This window comes from Lepidothrix coronata, unplaced genomic scaffold, assembly GCF_001604755.1.
Source record: "Lepidothrix coronata isolate B3197 unplaced genomic scaffold, Lepidothrix_coronata-1.0 Scaffold72, whole genome shotgun sequence".
NCBI lineage: Eukaryota > Metazoa > Chordata > Aves > Passeriformes > Pipridae > Lepidothrix > Lepidothrix coronata.
Window position 1 is genome coordinate 3247593 of NW_016690252.1, and position 12801 is coordinate 3260393.

Sequence of the window (12801 nt, forward strand, 5' to 3'; positions counted from 1 at the left end):
TGCAAGATGTTGGAACAGTGATTGACAAACTGTCAGGCACTTCAGACCAGGTTCACAAATGCATGTGCATTTTCATTCCTAATTTACTCACACTGTTAATACAACTGTAGGTGCAAATAGGACCCTCATATGCCAAAAAATCTACTAAGCACTGAAAACACCTGATTCATGTATGTATGTGAATTTTCTTGTCAATTCAATTGGCTTCTGTGCATTCATGTCTTTTGTTAATTTTGGAAAGCTTTAAAAACCCAACAAAACCACCAAAAATGAAGAAAATATTTTACTTCTCTAGAAATTTTTGGATCAAAGTAAATGTAAATTACTTGACCATAAATTTTGTTTCTGTTCTGCCTTAGACAGAAAGATGACCTTGACATAAGGCATCTTTTTGGGACAAATGAATGGTTGGAGGTAATGATCTCTAGGTGTTCCCCAGGCCAAAAGGGTCTTCCCAGCTCTTCGCTAAACCCTGGAAGTTACCTTTGACCTTGAGCATTACTTCTTAAACAAATACAGCTTGAAAACTTAGGAGGTTGCTTTTCATTTACCTGCCATCTAAATTCATTCTTCAGAGACACTCTGTCAGCAAAGGAGATATGACTCAGTGTCTTCACTCTAGGAGACAAAAAGAAAAACTTCACTCTGTGTCATGTTTTATATGAAGAAGAGAAAGAATAATTGTATGTTACCTCTTTTGGTTACCTTGCAACGCAGAATTTTCTGGATGACTTCTTTTACAGAATAAGAAAGTCTGTTTTACAAAAAGAAGAAAAAAAAAAACGAGGGAATGGAGACATTGGGGAACTTGTGCATCCTTAAGGATAACACAAAGGGGAGTATTACAAAGACTGTTCCCAACTGGGCATGGATTTATAAGTTACACAGAGCACCCTTATCTACTGAAATGCAGAACTATATGCATGAGAAATTCCCAGCTCCTGACATTTTGTGAGCTTTTAATAGTACCATTAGTCAATATATCAGTATGCAGCATATCATATTGACTAGAGCTGATGTTTATAGTGGAAAGCTATTGACTTATGGGATGAAAAAGTGGATATAATTCAGCTTCAGGCATTATTGCCCACTGGAGGTTACTTTTTCATTTACAGGGACAATAATTTGCCCTGTAAACTGAAAACTCTTGGCTTACTATATATTTTACTATACACTTTAATAAGACTTTTTTGCCCTAAATGTGCTTTACATAGAAGCTGGAACTTCAGCAGTAGTATATCCTATGTTAATATAGCCAATACTGAAGAAAAAAAAAAAAAAATAAAAAAAAAACCAACCATACCTAGAAATATAAAAAATAGCCAAACCAGCAAAACTTGAGTGGCTCACTAAGATGCCTTATTTTTATAAATTGTCAATAACACATTTAGTTATAAATGTTAAGGGATGCCTCTTACATGTCTATCATACTGTATGATATTGACAGCAGTCTTGAGGTTGACAAGACGGTTGGGCAGAAAGGCTGTGCAATCTTCATCCTCAAAGATTTACATGGAAACCCTAGGAAACTTGTCTGACTCTGCTTTGAACAAGAATTCGAACAGAATGGCCACTTGAGGTCCATTCCAACACAAAACCTCCTATAATCACTCTAAGAATTTAAACAGGCTCTTTCTGCATTCACTGGAGAGACATGGACAGCTACAGAGAATTAGGTCACCTCAGCAAAAGACATGTGGGAAGAAATGTTCTCTGGAGCCACTATAGAAGGAACTTAGAAGGTTAGGCTGGATTAGGTAATGAACACATGGCTTGTCACTTCACCTTGACTATAACAGGCTGCTGGCTGGTTGAAGATGACTGGATTATTCCAAGGTGTTTGCTTTGTATGGGGCTTGCTCATCCTTGATCACAACTGACGACTTAGAATGCTAACATAGTGCATAATTGCATAGAATAAAACATGCCATATGCATTGACTGGTGAACTAATGATCTGGATCCTACAGTTTTAGTAAAAGATCAGCTTGCTAACCACAAGACACATATACTTCAGCTGACAATATATCTTGATAAGCTAAAAAAAAAATTCAGAATTAGCTTGTCAATAGCAGAAATGAGTCAATAGCAGAACGACTGCTATTCACACCTAATCATAGTAATGGCACAATAGACAATATTCATTATCCACCTGTCAAATCTTGGTGCGAAAAAAGGCAGTAATAGATCAAGGATAATATAACAATAACAGTAACAATAATAGTAAAAACAAGAGCAGCAGCAAAACCAAAAAGCATCATGTCCTAAAATTAGTGACATAAATCAATGAGTGTTTTCTTTTGTCAATTCACATTAATATACACTGTATAAGACATAATATCCCAGGGTATCCTAACACAACATGACATCCTGGTTTTACTTCATGAATTATAATTTAAGACTTAATTTTTTTTCATCCATTGGATAGTTACTTACTGTAACATAATACATTGAGGGATTTTCTCCAGGTATTGTGGTAAGATACTCGTTTATGTCCAAGGAGAAAAAACTGTTCTTTCCTCTTGCCTTTTTTTGGTAACATTCATCCCAACAGTGATAGAGTGTGACAGGACTAAATAATTTCAATCACAATTTGACAGGTTAATGCTGACTTTGTCTCACAGAGAGGAAAGTCTTTTTAACTAGAACAAAAGATCTGGAAATCTGGTCTTGTTTTCTTCCTATGAAAACTATTTCTTCCACTGCCTGTTTGGCCCTTGATTAGTAATGACAGCATTCCTGGTGATGTTGTGTTAACCACGTAGGATTCCATCAGTTAGAGGTAGGTATCTCCATTGTAGGTGTCATATGTGAGCTGACTATCTGAGATCCCATTAGAGTCGAAGGGGATTATGGTCAACATGTACACCTTTCTCTAAAGTAGACAGCCACATTGTTGTTTTTTTTCCCTTAGGATTTTTCAGTGCATTGACTGAATTACCATTGACTGCAACAAGAATTAACTTACCATCATTGCCATATGTATCCTTCTGAATCTGGAGCTGAAACTCACCCTTACTACTCAATCTAGTTGCCTAGACATGTCAGTGTGTAACGTCATTTGAGATGCTCTGTGGTTTGCAGATGTGACACAGTCTATAGGTAGGCAAAACCCTTCTGTTCTTTTGGACTGGCAACCAAAAGGGACACCCAAGGGCATCTCAAATGACAGTAGATAATTATGTCTAGGCCATTTTACTTTATTCTTAGCATCTAATTTATGACAATCATTAAGAATATATCTATACTGAGAAATTAAATGGGACTAGGAACATTTCTGGTCATTAGGGTCAAGTAGCAAAATATATTTGTGTCTATGCTGAGGAATTCACTAAGCTTCTAAGAAGGGTGAATGCACCTGGAGTAGTTACTGGGAGCGGGCACTTCTATCTCCTAAAATGGTCCCTGGTTTTGGCAATATGTCATCTATTATGAACCAAAACTGGACCAGAGAGAGTCCTAATATCTCGCTAATATGGCCAGACACACGTGAGAGACTTTCTGAGCATTATTTCATCTAACAGTCATAGCTATAGTGCCTAAGAATTCAGCCATGTATAGGCATTAACAGATAAACATTCCTCATCAAACAACAGAAATGTTAAAAATTCTCATCTTCCTATATCCCAACTCCTAGGTGGAGTATACATAACCCAAAAATTCCCATCCCTTTGAGACAGCGTACTTCTGGATGCATCATGTTCTACCAGATTTATTTTTCTCTCTTTCTCTTGAAGTAATTGGCATTCAGTGCTGGAGTTGAGGTATTGCAATAGGTTTCTGTGGGTTTGGTTTTATTCATTCCTCTCTCTGTCTCTGTTTTTCTCTTTCCTTTCAAACACAGAGCATAATAGAATTGCCACTGACAAAACCCTGACTCCACTGGAGTGAAAACCATTCATTTGTCGTTCAATTTTAAGATTCCTGACTCCAAATGTAAGGATATTCTCCATGGACGTAATGGGACATTTAGCAATTCATTCATTTTCTTTGCATGCTACTTATTTAGACACTCAGCAGTTGGCAGCTTTGATGTGAGTGGTGGAAATTATAAAGACATTACGTATCATAAAAATATAAAGGAAAGAAAACACAGGCCCTGTTTTATATCAGACTAAATTGACTAGTGTCATACTCAGGATATTTTGTTTTATAAATTATAATCCTTAGAGGAGGTGTTCCCTTGAGTGAAACCCTACCTGTCTGTTTCATATATAACACCAGCTCTTCACTTTTTTCTCCTTAAAGAAATTGCTGTGTAAAACTTGAACACAAAGAATTAAATTTATAAACTCAAATAGCACACATATGAATAAAAAAGTGTTTGGCTGTGTTTGAGATCCTTAACATAATTAAGGTGTCTGAGTGTGAATCAAGTAAAAGCAATATTATATGGAGGGAGTGGTAAAACTTATCTGGACAAGTAGGGATGTGATGGTAGAGAATTATTTATATAGAAGGGAAAAAAAAAAAAAAGGCAATTCTTCCATGCTGCTGTTCTGTCCTGTTTTCTGGTCATTTGTGGAGGATTCAGCTCAGATGAAAATTAGGCATCCACACAGCTGCTCACTCAGTCCTACCCCCTTGGTGGGACAGGAAAGAAAACAGGAAAAGGAAGAGTGAGAAAACTCATTTATTCAGATAAAGATACCTTAACGAATGAAGAAAAGAGAGAGGCATAAGACCCATCAGCAGTGATGCAAAGACAATTCATTACCATCTCTCACTACCTCTGAGCAACAGTGACCTTGGAAGACACTGACTCCCACATTTCAACTTTGAATTGTGGAGCATGACGTAGCATGGAATGTACTTTTGGTCAATTCAGGTCAACTGTTGTGTCTGTTTAGCCCTCCAAATTCTTGCCCACCCCTAAACTACTTCCTGAGGAGGGGCAGAAGGCAAACAGCCTTGATGTGCAAGCACTGTTCATCAATAAACACTGTTCATCAATACACACTGTTCATCAATACACAAATCATTCGTGGGTTATCAACACTGTTCCAGCCAAAAATTCACAACACATCGTCATAAGGACTCCTATGAAGAAAATTAAGTTCCATTCCTGCCAGACTCAGTATATCATTATAGGTGTTACGGTGTTAGAACAGTGACCCACTTTGACTACACATACAGTGAGTCAAAAACTGATAGATGTACTTTAGGGGTGAATCAGTGTTTGAAATAAGTCTTGCATATTTCAAATATCAAAGATCATAGTGGGATCAAGATTTACTGCAACCATTTGGACACCTTAGAGCCAGTAAGAGTTCTAATGGCCTTCATCTTTGCTATGCATTTTTTTTCTATTAATTTTCTTCTAATTTTTATTTTTTCCCTAGTAGTTTCTCAATGGAGGCTCAACAAGACTTTTGGAATTCATGTACTTGTGGATATTAAAATCTTTGCTAGATTTCACAAAATCATAGAGTCAACCAGGTTGGAAGAGACCTCTAAGATCATGAAGTCCAACCTATGAATCAACACCACCTTGTCAGCTAGACCATGGCACCGAGTGCCACATCCACTCTTTCCTTGAATGCTTCAAGGGATGGCGACTCCACCTCCCTGGGCAGCCCATTCCAATGCCCAATCACCCTTTCTGTGAAGAACTTCTTCCTAATGTCTAACCTGAACCTCCCCTGTTGCAGCTTGAGACTGTCCTTGTCCTATTGCCCGTTGCCTGGGAGAAGGGACAGGTACCCATCTGGCTACAACCTACCTTCTGGGAGCTGTAGAGAGTGATAAGGTTATTTGAGACAGATTCTCAACAAGATATTGAAAAACTCAGTCTAAGTTGGTTTAGCTTTGAGCTTCAAGGTGTAGCAAGGGGCCACCAGGAGTTCCTCCCAGCAGTTCTTCTCTGCAGTTCCACACCAGTCTGCTTCTACCAGTGCCAGAAATCCTGTACACAGCTACCACAGATTCATCCACATGATTTTGTGCTATCCATAAATACCCTGACTCAATGAATGGACATTCTATCTATGTTGATGTTCTCACTGCCATCTCAATTTTGTGACTGATCTAGTGGCAATTACTGTTGGAAAACAGAGGCAAAGAGAAAGTGTGATATAAATTTTAAAGATGCCTGATTTTTGCTGTTGTACTGAAAAATAGCTGTAAGGATGTCTTCAGAGGTGGAGTCTTAACACCTACTAAATTTGTCTCATGGAGTTTTACCTTTTGAGGCTGCCGTTTAAGGTACCAGTCAGGGAAAACAGTAAACTGTATCTTAAGTCTGGGCAACTTCTGTGTACTTCAAATTTACGTATGTGTTTAAGTATTGCCATTAAAACCTAGAGAAGCAAATCTGGAAGAATTTTTCATCATAGATTTTTTTGTAATAGAAATGTTGGAGATCTTTAGATGTGATGAAATAGTAAGTTTAAGGCACCAGAAAGACACTCTATTCACGCTACTTTGGTATCACAAACAAATGTAGAACTTTTTTGAGGGCAGAGTAATATCTTTCAAGCAGCAACGATATGCAACAACATGCTTTTCAAGACAGCTTGTTGAGTTTCCTTGTGTCTTTAATAGTTTCCATGGTTATTTAATTTTAAATTTTGAAAGTTCACTTAGAGGTTTACTGCTCAAAATCAGAAGATGGGAGTGACATTCAGCTCAACTGTCTTTGCCATTCTGGAGGTTTAACATCTTCTGCACATCAGTCCTCTAGGCTGTGTGTTCAGTTGATGACTGAAATGCACATTTTGAGAGATAACTTGTTTTATCAGTTTCAAGCATCTGCTTAAGGGTGGGATGATTTTTCTATTTTATGGGTGAGGACACAGAAGAAAGAGAAGAGGAAGCCTACCAGAAATGGACTGTGGCCCTGAAGGAAGCTGCAGAAGAAGAGGATTGTATTTGAAAAAATGGACTTATTAAATTAAGACAGACTTAATGGAGTAAAACGACCAGTTAATGCCACTGTTGATGTTTTAATGGTACCTTCTTATCCCTGCTTTTACAATGGTTTGTTCCTACAAGAGTTCCACCCCTCCCCTCTCATCCATATGCTACTGTAATCCCTCCCCTTGTGTTTTGTACCCAATGGTTACCCCTCTTTCTACCAACTCCTCCTCCTATTTGTAATACCCTAGAAAGTTCTCTGAGCTCCCCTATAAAAGGGGGAGCCATTTTAATAAAGTTTTTCACTCCTTCACAACCTACAACCTGTGTTGAACCCTGAGTGGACTTCCCCGTCTTGCCTAGCTGGGCTGCGTTACTATTTCTTTCCCACTTCCAGAATTGATTTCTAGTTTGAAGAATGAATTATATGTTAAAAATGTCATCTGTTCATTGAGGTATTTTTACTCCAAACCATAAACAATCCAAGCCTGCAGGGTTATTGTCATTACTACAGGCACTGTTGTTTGGGTACCACATACTCTCATTCTCTTCTAGTCTGTCCCCAGCTTGAAGATGTTCTTGCAATCACATGAATGCCATGATGTCCTGGTTCTTCTCACAAAGAAAGAACATGCTGTGGTATATCTTGTTTGTTTTTTTCCTGTGAGGAATAACAGATTATTACAATAACATAATTCATTTAGATGCATTTATTAACTGAAATATTGTTTGACCGAGGCAGTTTTAACTTTATTATTTAGTCAGTATTCAACACATAAAAAGGTTAAAAAGAATTCTATGTAGATTATGCTTCTCATCATACAGTATAAAAATTGAAGCTACCTAGGATCCGTTGTTAATGAACTTTTCTTTTTGAAACAGATTTTTTTTAAATAACGTTCTATTACAAGGAGGTATGTGGCAAATAGATGTGGCAAAAAAGATGTCATACCTCAAAAAATGATGCAAATGTTGCAAGTTCTTTTATGAATTTTCACTGAAAAATAAACAAACCACTCATGTTAAAATTTGTTATGTCAGACTTCATGATAATCATAAATTAAACTTAAATATATCATAAGATATTGAAGATTCAGACACATATAGTTGATTATCTTGTTTTCCTCAAGTTATTTGTTCTGATGTGAACTGGAATTTATAGAAGCGAGGGGTTTTTGTGTTTGCTAGGTTGATTTTTCTCTCTGCCATTTTGTTATATTTTAAATTAGAATACATTATTTCCTCCACAGAATTAGGTTGAATTGGTAAAATATATGGTTGAAATACATTTAAACAGTTTTGGTTTTATATTTATTCTAGTTCTCTTCTTCAGTGCTGCTTGAATATTTTAATTTCCCCTGACAACTAAAATATATATTCATTATTGAAGGATGATAATTTTTTGCCTTAATATTTGTCTCTTTCATTTTGTGTATATTGCCCTCTTCCTAATGAGTCTTGAACCACTTCAAGAGTACTGGCCTTTCAATGTCCAAAATAATTTTGCTATAAGTGTTTTTGGTTTCTATTTCATATTAGTTGTTCTTTCCTTACTGATTTTTCTGTTACAATTTTTTTTATTCAGTATAGTCTAGCAACATTTTATTCAAGTTTAGTTTTTACTTGTGGCAGAAATTCTCAGTAGTTTTCCTATGTTGAAAAAAGAAAATATACAGACCTTTTTTATATTCATGTTCTGGATCTGTTCCACCCAGCTGACTTTTCTGCCTAATTTCCTTTTGTCCTTTATTGCTGAAAACCTTAGTTACAGACCTACTTTCATCCTTTCATTTAATTTGAATAGAATCAACTTAAAATCATTCTATCCAGGGTTAATTTTCATGCCTGGCTTATCTTCTTGACTTATCACTACCAAATCTTCCAATAGGATCAGAAATCTTTTAACTCTGGCATGTGACAAACCTGCCAGAGCAGGTAGCAAGGACTCATCTGCTATTGTAGCAAAATTATTCTAAAGAAAAGGTATGGCCAGTACAATTTTGATTTTCCACGGTACTTTGAATGTCTCTACAAGTATAAAAAAAGAATAAGCTGCTCTAACCGAGGATTAGTGTGGGAGAAGGCTAATTGGTCTTTCACCTTATTTTTGCTGTCATTCCTTCAGGGATTAGGTTAAGCCTCAGTGTATGTTTCATCAGGGAATCATGAAGATTATACTTTGTCTCTCTGTCTATCATTCAGACACTTCCTCTAATATTGACTAGATTTTTATAAGTCTCACAACTCATCATGCAGTACCTTTTAGTCAAAATAGGTATATAATTTACGGTACCAAGGGCTGTTCTTAGGGTAATAGAATGAAAGGTGTGAGACAATAACATGATTGCTAAATCTTTATTAAGTTTCCTTTTATCCATGCCAAGTCTCATCTTACCTATGGGGTTTTGGCATCTTTAAATTAAGAAGGTGCTAATGAGGTGTCTACAAGTCTGACCTCAGACACATAAAGCATTTTGGGTAGAACTGAGATTGCCTACTATGAAGCAATATAACCCAAAGTCATGACCTGGTCCTTTAAAATAAAGTTCCCCTCAATGACAAAATAGAACTGCCGTAGGAAAATGTCAGTTACTCAGCAAAATTTAAATGAGGCAGAGAGACCAACACTTTTTCTTTGCATTCCAGCTAGGAATCTTCACGAATATTGTAAAATTGACTATCATTGTTATATCTGAATGCTTAATTATTCATAGAATTTCCTGTTAGCCTAAAGGCCATGAGAAATCATTGTATTAATTTAGGATGGGATTCACCTCATACAACTAAAACTGTAAGAGACTACAAGATCTGCAACTGGAATAATAGCACTTTCAATTCAGTACAATAAATAGGCATTTTTATGGAAAAATTCCTTGACCCTGCTTAGAAGTTCTCATTAGGGCAAGTTGAGTTATGCCTTAGAAATGCCAGGTCTGGTTTTGACTAGAAGATAGACTACGGATAAGACTAACTGTTGATAACTATGTTTGTTCCGAAAGCTCTTACCTACAAACTCCTTGTACAATCTAAGTACCTTTGGAGGGTGATTCTTTTGACCAAAGATCCCTGTCTGAAGAAAATGGAGTGAATAGCCACCTGAAAGCGTTAGTCTTTTTTCACTGAATATGCAGAAAACTCTTTTTACATGGCTATCTTAGATAAAACACAAAATTTCTGATATTAAAATAAGTTAATTGTAGTTTAATTTTTATCTGCACTTCAGATAAAGACATTACTTTCATGAAGAAATTACAGTTTTATTTCTGTGAGCATATGATACAGTCCACAAGCAAACAGAAACTTTATTTCCCTATTTGTAAGTGCCAGATGATGAAAAACCTACTACGGTTCTTGACCAGTCATTCTACTGTTTTCTACCACTTTTGCTAAAAATGGATATTTCTTTGCAGAATCAGTTTGCCAAGTTTCAATCCCTAACCACTGGATCTTTTCAAGTTTTCCTTCTAAGACTAGAGAAACTTCTATTATCACATTTTTATTCTTTCGATGGATATTTATAGACCATGTCTAGTTACACTTTTATCTTCCTTTTGAAAAATTAAATAGAGCATGCAGTACTTCATTGCAAAGTGTTTTCAAACCTGTAATAATTCCTATGAAACTTTTCTGAACTCTTTCCAATCTTTTCCAATATGTTTTCTCATCTGTGGATACAAAGACTGGACAGTTTTCCCAAAATGGTCATATCAATACCAAGTACAAACTAATAAAACGATTCCTTTCTCCCATCTGATACATTTTCATTTTTGTGTTTAAGGATCATATAGTTCCTCTGCAACATAACATCTCATTGGATCCCATATTCTGCTAAAGAGCTATGACTGATCCTCATTTTCTCTTTCAAGTATTTTACAAGATCACAGTTCTCAAAATAGAATTTTCCATCTAGTAAGTGCAACTTTGATTTTCTAAACTTGGGACAGAAATGCAGCTGACTGAGGTCATTGTAATACTGTTCTATACCATTTTGTGCTAGATCAGGATCTGAGCAAGAACTTGCTATATGAACTTGATGAAATCCTTTGCTTAATTTTACATCAGGAATTAAAGATAACCTTAATGAGGTCCTAAAATCATTCCTCCTGAACATCTAAACTGTATGTTCATCTTTTATGATCAGGAACCATCATGATGATCTTGAAAACTCTGCTTCAATTTTGACCATGTTTGTCCTATTCCCTTATTTCACTTAGTTCTCTCCTGTCTGAAGTGTGCTTGTGACCTTCATATTTACAAAAATCTTTGAAAGCAAAGACCCTTTCTTCAACAATAACACATTTTCCTACTCCTCATTTCATTTCCTCTTCTTTGCTTTTCCAATTTGTCTATCTAGAAAAAGTTAAGAAAAATAATTAAAAAAAATAAAGAGAGACCTACTGAGTAATTTCCAGGAATGTTCCATTCCATAAGTAAGCATCACACTCAGGGTAAGATTGGTTGGATTGTAAATTGGTTGGGGAAGGATAAGCCCTTTCTACTGGGGAGAATAGTTAATGTGGTTTCAATATTTTGGATGCAACCAGAGATTCAATGTTATATATCTATGCAGACTTACATGGTTATCTCTCAAGCTTCAATTTCTTAATGATGATACCTTACCATTTCACAACTTGATTGCAGGGATAAATCATTTAGGAGCTTGTGCCTAAGAATTCACAGTCATCTGAACCATGAATTACCTCTCAGTACTGGGCCTTCCTTGTGCAACTGCTTTAACAGATTTACAGCTTTCCAAAAATGATTTTTCCTCCATTTTGAATAGAGAGCACTTGAAGGAAAGGTTTCCAGAGATGTGGATGGTAATTCTCATCTTATTGGCAGCTACTTAATGCTATCAGGTGTACTAGGTGAATCTTAATAAAGGAATAATGAAGACAGCATGTTTCTTCCTGCTTTTATTATTGCTTCATTGGAGTTTCAGTGCATCACTTTTTTATTTTTTCTTCTGCAGCCCATGAACAAGCCACAGTCATCCAGAACCAAGAATATGAAGATGATATTTTCCTATCAACTCCTGGAAAATATGGCCTTACCTCTTCGTGAAAGTTTTTCTCTTGTCATAGAGAAATCCCACTCTTTCCCTTAACCTGTTACTGATGCTCAGAAAGTCCTCACCCAGGGATAGATGAACAGTGGTAGTCAAACTTGGTGGGTATATAATAGTTTTCCAAATATAAAATGGTGTTAAGTTCATCCCAAAAGCAATAAACATTTTGCAATTGTACCTAGACCATTGCTCTAAGAGGCAAAATGGGCTCTGAAACAGCTAGGGCTTTTAAAACAATGTTTAGCACTCAGTGCATGCCTTCAGAAAGTATAAATCGATGGGGAAAAAAGAGTTTGTAATCTATCTTTTAAATAAGCTGTTAAGGCAACGTAATATGCACTGTTTGTTAGCATTTGTTACTAATATTTAAGACTGTTAAGATGTCCCCATAATAGCTGATGTGTTCTGCTATGGAATCATAGAAACATTTAGGCTGGAGGAGGCTTTAAGATCATCAAGTCCAACCATTAACCCATCACTGCCATGTCCCCCACTAAACCATGTCTCAAGTGCCACATCTACACATCATTTAAATACCACCAGGGTTGGTGGCTCTACCACTTCTCTGGGCAATCTGTTCCAGTGCTTGACAACATTTTTGGTGAGGAAATCTTTCCTAACTCAATCTAATACCTCCCTGGTGCAACCTCAACCAGTCCCCTTGTCCTATTACTTGTTACTTGGGAAGAGAAGACTGACACACACGATGTCACTGTGTGGCAACTGCAGCCTATTCAAGAGACATCACTCCTAGTACTGTGCACATTTCTTCTGACTATCTTATCTACAGAAGACTGTCCTATGAGACCATTTCTGCAACTGCAGGAACAGTTTATACTGTTTGTTTGTGTGTTTTCCATGTGCAGCTCCTGCAGAGCT

The 12801-nt window shown here is 36.5% G+C and overlaps 1 long non-coding RNA gene across 1 annotated transcript; it reads left to right on the top strand.

Annotated features, from left to right (window-relative positions):
* Positions 1 to 7171: 7171 nt before the first annotated feature.
* On the top strand, positions 7172 to 12168 carry LOC108499319. The gene is made up of 3 exons (XR_001875503.1): positions 7172 to 7309; positions 7410 to 7493; positions 11827 to 12168. It is a non-coding gene; the product is annotated as an uncharacterized LOC108499319 (long non-coding RNA).
* The last annotated feature ends 633 nt before the right edge of the window (positions 12169 to 12801 follow it).